Below are 11,903 nucleotides of genomic sequence, written 5' to 3'. Positions count from 1 at the left end.
GTTCAGAGTTTTAGTGTTTATTTCGGATGAATTAGAATTTCTCTGCAAATTAGACACTTTATAATTTGGGGCTTACAGATCTCAACATAAAGCTCTACTAGGAAAATTACCGTGCTATAAAGTGAGCTGGTGTGTGGCTTTGGATATGAAGGGATTGTTTGTTTTAATAGTAGAGATTATTAGTAGGATGGTGCTTTGTTTCCTGTACATACTTGTGTACATTGATGTGGTAAAATTCTGGAGTAAATATCCAATATGTGATTTGGTAAAACAAGTGTTTTGTGGATAAGGAATCGGGAAGCAAGAATAACACTGTTGTTAAAAAAAAAAAACAAAAAACAAAAAAAACACCCCCAAAAAAACCACAACAAAAAACCCCAAAACAAAAACGCAAGGATCTTTCTTCTATTTTGGGAATTCCCATCTCGCTTCCCAGCAAGTGTACAGAATCTATGGTCTGCACAGTTTAATTGAGCACAAATTAAAAAATGCCCCTGATCGTTCTTCGTCTTGGCAGGCTTCCATGGTCCTGTAATTGCAGCTGCTTTGGAAAGCGTTATCTGTTGTGTGGTGATGGTGACTGCTGGAGACAGGGGTACAGGTACTCACCACACTTGTGGCATCCCTGCAGCCTTGGCAGGAGAAGGGGGAAACTGCAGCCGAGTTAGGTCCCCTGGCAGGAGCATGTCCCCCACACTCTGTCCGAAATTTGTTTGCCATAGTTGCGTGGTACTGCTCTATCTTCTGTGGGGGAAACTGGAAGGAAGCGTAGACTTAAAAAATGAACTGGTGGGAAGAGGAGGATTCCGTGCACTGCCAGTAGCTGATGGTTAACTTTTTTAAGAACCTCCAGGTACTGGGGTCTACAAGGAACCTAAAAACTACCACCCAAATACTGTGAGCGCTAGAGCGTCTTACAGCTAATGCCTGATCTCGTATTTTTATGTTCCCCTCACTTATCAGGTGCTGTGGTTTCTTGGGTCCCTCTGGGCCTGCTCCCCCCTTCAAGCATGAGGGGAGGTGTGGGGCTGGGCTCCGAGCTCTGCCCTCTGCGCGGAGCTTGTGGAGCAAACCCCAAGTTTACCACACGCAGCCTTGCCGGCCATTGATGCCGATGGGACTACCTTGCCGTGAAACGTACCGTGGGCCATCTTTAACACCTTTGTGCTAACCCCGCTCCAGGCTTTCCTCAGGGGGAGCCTGACTGGCAGCAGCCCTGACGACCACAACCGCGGACAAGGTGCAGCTCGGGCCTGTGTGGGTTTACCTCAGGGTAAACCCCCCCCCCCGCCTCTCCTCACCCTGCGACGCCATGGCCCTGGGGACCAGCCCAGGCGGGTAGGGGATGGGCTGGGGGAGCAGGGGAAGGTTAACGACGAGCCTCCTCCGGCCTCGCCGGACCCCTCGCCCACCTGCCCGGCCGCCATGAGGCCGCCACAGGCCGCGGGGGGGGGGCGGTCCCTTCCCGCCCCATTGGCGCAGGGCGGCCGCAGCCCCCCCCCCCCCCCCCGCCTCTTCGCGCTGCTGTGCGGCTCCTCACGTACTCACCGCCCCGCGCCCCCGCCGGGGCGCAGAGCCGTGAGCCGCTGACGGGCAGCCCGCACCGCCTATCGAAGCCCGCCTTCCCCGTCTCTCGCCCAATAGCAGCTGAGGGCGAGCCGCCGTCTCCCAACGGCGGCGTTCTATTGGCGGAAAGCGACTGAGCGACGTGAGAGCGACCGGCTGCCCCGCCTACTGATAGGCGGGCCGTTACCCAGCTCAACTCTCCAATCAACAGAAGCGCTCGTCTTGTTGTTCGGTGACCGGCTCCGCTATGGGCAGCGTCCGCCGCCTCTCATCGGCGATGCGCCCAATCGCTGCGAAGGCGGTGCCGGCCTCAGCCAACGAGCGGGGCGAGGAGGCGGGCGGCAGGTGCTGGCCGCGGGGTGCTGCGCTCTCCTCACCGCCCCCCTTCCGCTCTGCCCCCCGCGCCGGCCCGCTCGGCGCTCCGCTGACGGGCAGCCCGGGGCCGCCGCCGCAGCAGCCGCCGCAGCAGCAGCCGCCGCCACCGCCGGGGACCGCCCGCGGGCTCAGGTACGGGGGCGACCGGCGCTTGCTTCTCTCTTTCTCCCTCCCTCCCTCCCTCCCCGCGGGGGCCTGCCGCCGCCTGCGGCTCCACCCCCGGGACCGCGGCGCCGGAGCCCCCCGCAGCTCGGCGCTACCCCCCCCCCCTTCAACCCCGGGTTCTCTCCCGCCGATCTTTCTCCCTTCCTCAGGCCGAGCCCCTTCCCCACAGCTTCTCCTCAGCGACGGGCCCCGGCTTTGCGTCTCGCTTCCGGACGGCGGCCCGCCGCGCCTCCCTCCCTCCCTCCGCCGGCCGGTCCTCCTCCTCCTCCTCCTCCTCCTCCTCCTCCTCCTCGCGTCCCGGCCCTCGGCCGCCGCCGGGCCCCGGCCCTGGCGGAGGTGTGTGTGTGGAGAGGTGGGGGGGAACCCGGCCTGTACGGCCAGGGGCCTGGCCGGGCCCGTCGCGGCCCGCTCCTCGCGGCCCCGCCGCCCGCTTTGTCTCGGGGCGGCGCGGTTGGAGCCCCCCCCCTCCCTCACCGCCCCCGTATCCGCACCCCCGCCTCACACCCTCCCCCGGTACCTCGGGCCCAGGCCCGCTGTCCGCGGAAGGCTCCGCGTCTGGGCGCGGTGTTTCAACGCAGGATTTTTTTTTTTGGGGGGGGGGGTTGTCCGGGTGGTCCCTTACACCCCACCCCCGTACCGGGGGTACCGGTAGCGGGCGCCGTTTCGGCCCGGGGATGCGCGGCGGCGGTTGTTAGTCGCGATAGGAGGGGGGGGGGTTGATTTGTGCGATGTAATGGACCGGTCGGCGATCGGCAGCAGGGGTTCCACCGGGTGAAGGGAGATGTTGGCGACTCGACGCTGCCCCGATGGGTCTGGGGGTCCCGGGTTTGATCTGACGGTGGGCCCGGGGCTGAGGGAACCGGCATGGGGTTTTTATTTTTTTATTCTCTCTCTCTTTTTTTTTTTTTTTCCCCTCCAGAGACTGTCAGAGCTTTTTTCTTTCTTTCTTTCTTTTTTTTTTTTTTTTTTTTTTTTTTTTAATGATAAGCCTGTCGTGCACAGAAACACCCGTGGTTATATGCAGAGGTCCTTCCTCTCGCCCCTTGCACAGCCTTGAGCACAAACGTTGCAGGGTGAGAAAGTGAGACGACCGGCTCTGAAACGGTTGTGGTCTGCAGAAATTGTTTGTCCGGTCACGCTTTGGTGACTTGCCCTGGGTTTTAGCTGCTCAGTTTGCCCTTTTTTTTAAAAGAAATAAATAGAAGATGTATTAGGCTCTTTTAGGTTGTAGTACGTGGTGGAAGGGGAAACTATTCAGGAAACCCTTCATCTAAAGGTGGAACTTGGCTTTCCTTTAAAGCTGGCTTTGATTCTTGTTCTCGAAGATGGTATATATAGCTGTGTAGGGCCTAGGTATATTGCAGAAAGAACTGTTTTGGACCCCTTTGTTTTAAAGGGTTGAAGTCACAGATTTAGTTTTAGACACGTTAACTTTTACACTTTTTTTTATAAAAGCCGCTGTAGAGAACGGGTGCTGTTCAGGGGCACAGACTGGTTTTGTGTTGCTGATAAGGCCTAGAACGTTGGAGTTTTGCTGTGTGGCTCGGTTGTCTTTGTGCTGGGGCAGTGTAAATATATTATTCTGTTATATCAAGCTTGACCCTTTCAAAGCTAAGTTTCTTTTAACCAAAAGGAGTTAATTTTAAGGAACTGTTCATCAGAAACCTAATAGGTTTTTTTTTTCCCCTTTTGCACACAATAAGTCACTTCTTTCTTACGAACTTTTCCTTTTTTTCTGTTCTGTTTCCTTTTCCTGTTCTGTTAAAATTCATGTAATCACTAGAAATCATAAAGACTAGAATTTAAAACTTACAGTTACATTTCAGCAATTACATAAAATAACTGTTGGAGTACGTAGAGGGTAATTACTTTTTGACAGCAAGTTCGTAATTTTTAGGTTCCCCTGTAATAAGTGAAAGAAGTTGAGGTGGGTAGACTGACTCCTCCAGTGCCAAAAGGAATCGACAGCCGTTTCTTTCTCATTAGTGGTAGGAGTTACTCCTATGCAAAGTATATGTAGGTGGATATACTTGACTCCTAGTTACAGAGCTACTGTTCCCATAGAAGACACTCAGTGAAACATCTTTTGACAGGAAAATGCTGGCCAGCACTCAGTAATGTAGTATTCTTTCTCCTTTTTTTGCTCCTTGAAAAGAGATAATTTCCTTAACCAATCCAGTGGGTCCAGAATATATATGATCTTATATAAAAGAAGTTAGTTTTTTCAGTAAGTTGGAACACATGGGCAAAAGAACAAAGTACACAGGTTTGACATTTAAAGTTTGACTTTAGGGTGGACATGGGCTTTTATAAGTAAGATCTTACATATGAAAGAGGTTTAATTGGCTTTTGATGAGAAGTTGACAGCAAAATACGCTTTCAGGGAGAATCCCACCTATTTCCTGTAGATAATGCTGGTTATTGGTCTGAGGCAAATACGGTACTCAGAACTACTTACCCCCCTGTTACATTGAACTGTTGGAGCAAAATGAAGTGAAAACTATTTCTAGTGGTACCATCAACTCCTGTCATTTAACAGATAATGTAGAGTGATTGTTTTACGGATCTGCAGGCAGTAGGCGTTTTAAATTATCAAAAATATTGGCAACTTCTGAAAACTTAGAACTCTTTCCATGTAAGAGGTCTCAAGAAATTTTATATGAGTTGGGAAAACCAGTTTGTCCAGACGTGCTGGATAAGCACGTTAGCTATATGGGGTTCTTCTGTACATTTATCAAGAGTTATGTATTCTTATTTCTACTAGGATGTCCAGCTGTAATACAATAAACAATGTGTTGGCATTCCAGTAGCTGTAATTAGCTTTCAAAGTTTACATCTAATTTCAATGAATAGGGAAGTTCACATGTAAGTAGAAATAATAGCTCTGTCTTGCTGCAGGCTGAGACAACCATGCATCAGTTAACGTGTTATGAAAATCTCTCTGCAGTCATAAGAATTAGGAACTTTATTTCCTTTTAATTAGTTCTAGGCAATATAGAAGAACTGCAGACTGGTGAATTTTCCAGCCTTTCTGACTCGCTTTTTAGTGTTTTACCATGTGCTGTTGAAAAGGATTTTCAACGCTTGTTACTGTCTGTCCGTTTGTTGTGTGCTTGTGCTATATGCAGCTTTACTTGCAATATAGCATCTGTTAATATCAAAGATGGATGACAGCTAAATATGTCAGTGCAAGTGAGGGATTTGCTTAATATATTGGGATGCCATCAGGATTCTCTGTGGCTGTGCAAGGCACTGTTTGAAGTAATTATTTGTCATCCATTTAAGAATCAAAAGATGGTTTGTCCATTTGATGCATTAGCAAACTGAAATCCTTGAGTACTGCAAAATATTGGCAGAAACCTTGTCCTTGTACATAGGTCTAGTGATATTAATGTTGTGGTATTGTTCTCAGTATAAAATCATTGTGGGATGAGAAAGGTGTTCTTCCATTTTCTGTATTTTTCGGTAAACTGATCATTGCTTAGTAAGTTGTTTTTTTTTTTTCAATCTTTGTTTTGGACCAAATGTTCTGTCTTGTCACAGCTTATCTATATAGTCACTTATTACCGTGGCTTAATTAAGGTACTTACTTTTATTTGTATTTTCATGGAGTAAATTATTCTCTTTTGTAAATTAAGCAGTTCCTCAATTATGTTCTTACTGGATGGATGCTGACACAGGGGAACATATTTGTATTCTTTTGTAATATTTTTGTGTAGTATAGGATCCTTACTTAGTCTGTGTGTGCCTCAGTCATGGCAAAAATGACCTGCAACTTTTTTTTTTTACTTTGGTGTTTCAGAAGGCTCATGAAAAAAGCAAAAGTTGCCAATTTCATGGAAAATATAGGCTTGTTCTTTTGTTTCCTAAACCTATGTGATAAAAATACTGTATTTGAATATGGCCGAAGAAGACAGTGTTGGAAGTTGGTGGTGTGTTAAGATGATTTCCTGAGGTGGTCTGATACTCCTTTACAATTTCCAATACGCATTCAGAGTAGTGGGAAGGATTTTGGTGAGCCTCTGTGTTTATTTTTTTGTTGTAGATAAGAAGTTTGTATGAAGTTTACCATATTTGTTCTCAGTTCTGTGTTGGCAAAACAAGCAGTGCAGCTTTGGCTGTGACGTATGTGTTAAGGTTTGGAGCTGTAGCTTCCAGAGAGACGAACCAGATAAAATTGAGCTGCGAGAGGTTAAAATTGTCTAATGTTACCTTGAAGCTGTTGTGAAGCTACCTTGGTTTTCTCCTAGGTTTTGCTTTAATTTAGGTTTTAAATTCTCACTCCTTTCAGTTGCAATTTTGGTTAAGAAGTGTGAAATGGGTATGAAATGAGATATGAAATGCCCAGTAGAAGACTGTGGGGTTCCCCCCACTCCTCTCTGTGAAGGTGAGGAGTTTAAGTTGTTTACAGGTACGGCTGAGGGCAGATACGCCTGCTCAAGTGCGCTTTTGGAGCTGTATGAACTGTGTTATGCTTCTTGGTCCCGTTCTTCCGCCTGCTGGCTTTGCCTCTTGCTCAGTCGCTTCCCGAGTACATAATTTTCTGGCAATGCAGCTGCTCTTAAGCCTGGAATCTGGGTCAGTGTGTCACACCCACTCTAGGCAGGACCTAAAGCACCTTGTGCAAAAAATGCAACCAAGATTTTGATTTTACATTGGCAAAATAGTCAAAAGCACTTAAACAATCATGTTTGTTGAAGTTCTGTCTTACAAAAATCTGAAGCAACCTAGAGAAGTTGAGCAAGTTACTGAGAACATTGCTGCAGGCTTGTAGTTCTGGCAGGTTTGCTGAAGGAAGACTGTTGGGAATTAGTCCTCATTAAGGTATTAATCTGATATAGGAATTACCTTTTTGTGCAAAGTGGTGCATTAATCAAGTTTTCTGAAATGCATACAATTTCTGGTAAGAATAATAGACTATGGGTTACTTTACAATATTTTGAGGTTTGCAGCACTGCTGCATTGAATTCAAGTGTCATGCATTAGGACTTTGAATTCTTGTTCAGACTGAACAGGAATACATAAAAAAGAGGTAGCTTTTTTACCTCAGTTGCTCCAGGTCTGGGCAGGAGGTTCTCCTTTCACTGTGGTCTTGCAGTTTGAAATGGTGAGCTCGTAAATGCTGTTTTTCATGTTCTAGCAAAGTGAACCCAAATTAGTTTTGTGTACCTGACATCAAAGATCCAAAGTCACAGCAGAGCTGTTGAGAAGAACCAGTCCAGGTTCTTTTTTTTCTTTCCAGCTTCTTTTTTTTTCTTTCTGCTTTTTTCCAATACTTCCATATCATTGCAGTAATTATAATGAAGATAATGAAAGACAGCAAAGATAACTATTATTGTGTCACGCAGTAAACAAGTTCACAGGATGCCTGGTTATAGAGTCTGTCTCAGTAGTGGTATGCTGATTTGTGTGTTTTTTAGTATGAGTTTATCTTGCATATTCAGTAAAACAGTGAATTTGAGAGGCAGTTGGGTACTGATTCTGAATTTAGTCAGAAATAAACATTACAGAAGGCTGTTGACTACCTTGCTTCAGGCAATAATGAACTGTTTTAATTTCTTACAGATTTATTGCTCTTAAATCTAAACACTGTTTCTACTTTTAAATGCTATTTGTGACTAAATAATTTTGCTGCAGTTCGAAGAAATGTATGAGTAACTGTACACTTACATAGCTAAGAGGATGTTTTGAGGGAAAATTTTATTTTACTTTAATGAGCTACGTATGCTGCTTGATTTCAAGTACAGGAGAATCTGGAATTCTGGAGAAGCCTTGTGGAGTGTAAAATTAAATAGAAGATACTCTGATTTGTCAAATCCCAAGCACTGTAGATCTTCATCCACTCGGCTGGTGTGTACTCACCGTGCCTGTATGGGAATGTTGTCTTTCTGTTCCTGATTCTCAAATCTTTCCTCTGTTATGTTTAGTTAGACCTTATGAAGTATATACAAAACTCAGAGCAATTTTGGAGGTTAAAAATCTAATGAATTGAATATATAAATGATTCTGAGGAAAAGCTGTTTAAAATTCTTGCTGTAATCTTAGTCATTTAAAACTGGGCTGAGCAACACCACAACGAACTGCAGACTTACAAATTTACACTCTCTTTGTCTGTAATGCTGTAATCTGATTCTCAGGAATAAAGGGGAAGAAAGGAAAGTTGTCTCAGCTATGCTTGCAACACATAACTCTTCTCTAAAACTAGTGATATATAATTGCCTATTTTGTATACAGTCTTGAAGTTTTGCAAAAGTTTCTCTTTTGTTCTGCTAAGAAACTTTCGATCGTGCCTGATCCGTGAGAATCTAGATGTAAGTTTAGGTATAATTAGTTGGCTTACTGAGAAAGGAAGTAGAAGAATCTGCCCTCTATGTTCCAGCCTAATTCATCAAAAAAATGCCATTTCAAATAAACACATGAGGTTTCCATTAATATTTGTGTGCAGTACTTAGTAGTCAAATAATGAGTTAAGAGTGAATTTAAAGAATACTTCCATGAACATGGTTCTTACCTTGTTGTATGTGAAATGCCTCAGAGATGCTAAGCGAGTCAGAAGTTAATTCAGGCACACTTAAAATCTGTGTTTTGTTATTTTTCGTTTAATTTTGTAACTTTACAGTATTTTCAGTTGAGGAGCAGGTTATTTTTTTTCCTTCAGATTAAACTTATTTTCATTTCAAGTTTGCCAGGGACTTGAAGTAGACTTGGGCAAGCTTTCCTATTTATTAATCCTGAAGGGAGCCTGCAGCCCAAGCCCAGCTGCAGGTCCGAGCCTGGGGATGTGGTGGTCCCTGAGGCAGAAGTTCCCTCATAAGCATTTCTGAGAGCAAAGATCAGAGGAAGGGCAAAAAAACCTGCAAAAAGGCTGTGGATCCTGATTTTTTTGTGATGCCCCTTGGCTGTCTGATTAGGTCTGTCCAATATGTTTTTGTTTTTGCTGAGAACAGTGTGTGTTATGCAGGTTGCTCTGCCTCCTCCCACACTCCATCAATGCCTGACTTGGCCTCATCTCCCTGAGAATGGGCATAAACCCAACGTGATTGACAGTTTAATTGAGGACAATGAGCTAAATGACCAAGTTTAACTCCTTTGTTCAGTTTTTTGGTTTTCCAAGCACTGGCAATTGTTTTAAGGTATTGCCCAGGCCTGCAGGGAAAACAGTGAGTGATGCCTCCCTTGAAACACGGGGGTCTCAGAGGTCTGGGCCTAGGGGCAGCTGTGAGGTAAGCGATGAGGTAAGGATGGATTTCCCGGGTGTCAAACATTCCGCAGGACTTTCCAGAGAGGGCATGGTGGTTGCCACCACAGTAGTTTGCTTCTCAGGGGTGGTGAAGTAGGACACGTCTTGGCTGGTGGGGACCATGGCCAGGTAATGAGGAAATCTTAAAATGCTGTCCAGCCTGCCCTAGGGTGAGGAATCCTAGGATGAGTTGAACCTCTCTTTTTCTAGTTACTGTTGAAAGGGCAGGGGAGACTTAGCAGATGTATTTGAATCAATAGATAGAAGTTTTCAAGGGAAATTGCCAGGCAGGGCAAGAAGACAGAAGGTTGAACAATTTGGGTGTTGAAACAAGATTAGAGAATTTGTTGCCATTGATACTCGGTTTCCCGTGGTGTTATGCAGTGCTGCCAGGCTTTGATTGTGCTCTGTCACATCCAGAGGGTTATAATGAAAAATGGAGGGCAAGGGAGGTTTTAAGATTTTGTTGTTATGATTTAAAAACCTTAAGGTACAGCATCTCTCTCTAACTTTCTAAAGTATTAAAACAGTAAATTATTTGCCTGGTAGCAGCTTCCTCCGCTCAGGAGTAGAATGCACTCAGAGAATTTCTTCCCCAAGAGTTAGCTGCTATGTTTTCAGCATTTAAATGAATAATTTGTTATATATTAATGATTTTTGTGCTTTGTGCTGGATATGACGTCATCTTTATGTCTTCAATTATCTAAGCTATTTAGATGTGCCTCATTTAGATCTTCTCATTATATCTCCTCTTTTTTCCTCCTCGGTATCTGGGACTTATTACACTTTCCTGCCTGGGTTTGGCATGCATTGTCCTTAGATGGTCTCCTGCAAGGGTGTGTAATTCACTGTCCTTAGGTAGTGTAATGAGCTGTGGAACTTAATTTTCTGAACTGCTAACAGCAGTTTTACTGGTGTTAAAAGTGCAGTGCTGTTTGTTGTCTGCATTGATTAGATTAAGAGTTAGTAGGTTGAGTGTTCTGTAATAAAAGGGCAATTTGACTGAAGAGCACCAGTAACCCTCAATCCATTTTTAGGTGTGTACAAACTCCAGTTTATGTAGGAGATAAGCTCTTCTGTTTGGGGAAGAGAGACTTACGTTGTAGGAGGAGACATTGTTATAAGTGTGCTTTCTAGAAAAGTTTAATCCACTAAGACTTTTCCTATAACTGTTGCAGACATTTGAAACTCTTTGTCGTGTGATGAGGCTGTGGTTTGAGATGGTGGCTTTTCCCTATTGCTATAAAAGTCCTACCCCTGCAACTACGTGCTTATTTTAAAGCACAGCCATGTAACCAGTCAGGTCCCTGATCGTTTTGCACTGTGGCACCACAAATCATCATATTTGGCACAGGAGAAGAACAAATGGCCATGGATGGGAGCTCAGTAGCTGTCCAAGTTGGTACTGCTGTGAAATTTCCTCTCGCTTCAAACTGCGGCCAGCACTTTGTTTATTCTGTGAAATTTTGATGGCTGTGGTTCTTTTTTCTTCAGCAGGGTGTGACACTGGTGCCAGCGTATGTGCCCACCACCAGTGCAGTCAGGCTAATGTGTATATTTTCTGCTCTGAGTTGGCAGCAGGTTGCAGGGTCCGCTCGGGAGGATATTTCCCTGTGTCTTTTCAGCCCCTTCCAACCCAACCCAACCCAACCCAAGTGAAATCTTGTGGAGTCACTGTGGATGCTATGTATCCTCTTTTCACGAAGTTATTTTTGCTGCCTGCGGCATGCATACCATGGTTTTGTCTACCAGATTTTGAACGCCTACTTTCTCCTTTTTTTGCTGTAGGCATATGTTCTAAAGGGCCTTCTCCTTCATCTTTTTGAATTTTGGTTGTGTGGTTTCAAGGCCTTTGGCAAAAAGCCAGTAAGAGGTTTTGGGGGGTTGATGGTGGAAAACTGCACCTTTGGAGAGACAGCAAATTGTTCAAAAGTATTTTTGCCAGTTGTATATGGTAGCAGGGCATATGTCACTTGGGTAGAAGTTTAGCTTTAGACCTGGTGCCTTTTTTTCAAGGGCTCCGAAGGTATATGCTTTCTGGTTTATCAAAGAAACTGATAATCCCAGAGAGCATATTAAGTTTGTTTAGCAAGATTAAAGATGGTGTTCTAGTGTTGCTGTATAAGCAAAGCAAGTCCTCTGTCATAAATTCTTCTGTATTTTTACTGTTCAAATCCGGATTGATAATGGAGGGTTTATAGCAAACCAGCAGGACTGGTTTGCTTTACGCTTGCAGACGTGTGCCCTGTGTGTAGGCACAGTATTTCGCTCCAGTGCTGGTGCCTACAGCTAGGTTTGTTTCTACTAATAGTCACTACCTTTAGTCAAAGTTACCCCCTGACTCAAAATCGGAGGAGAATGAGTTGGCATTATCCACTCCTCTGAGATCAATAGTGGGGGAACAGCAGGGAACTACCGGAAAGTCCCAAGCCTTTCCCTGGAGGAAGGATTCCCTGTCCTGCAAATCCTTTAGCAAGCACAAGTTGTTGAACTCAGCTGGATTTCTTGGGCTTTTTCTCTACTGTACAAAGGTTTCAATCAACAGGTGTAGCATTTC

The 11,903-nt window shown here is 45.1% G+C and overlaps 1 protein-coding gene across 4 annotated transcripts in view; it reads left to right on the top strand.

The window, feature by feature from the left end:
- The first annotated feature begins 1,914 nt into the window (after window positions 1-1,914).
- KDM4B (lysine demethylase 4B) overlaps window positions 1,915-11,903 on the top strand; it is a 94,146-nt gene continuing 84,157 nt past the window's right edge. For all 4 annotated transcript variants that reach the window (XR_012651937.1, XM_075038024.1, XM_075038023.1 and 1 more), the window contains exon 1: window positions 1,915-2,073. The gene's annotated coding sequence lies outside the window, so the exon portion shown is untranslated. The remainder of the gene's footprint in view (window positions 2,074-11,903) is intronic.

Source organism: Buteo buteo, chromosome 10 (genome assembly GCF_964188355.1).
Source record: "Buteo buteo chromosome 10, bButBut1.hap1.1, whole genome shotgun sequence".
In the NCBI taxonomy this organism is placed as follows: Eukaryota; Metazoa; Chordata; class Aves; order Accipitriformes; family Accipitridae; genus Buteo; species Buteo buteo.
This window is presented reverse-complemented; position numbering and strand designations above follow the sequence as displayed.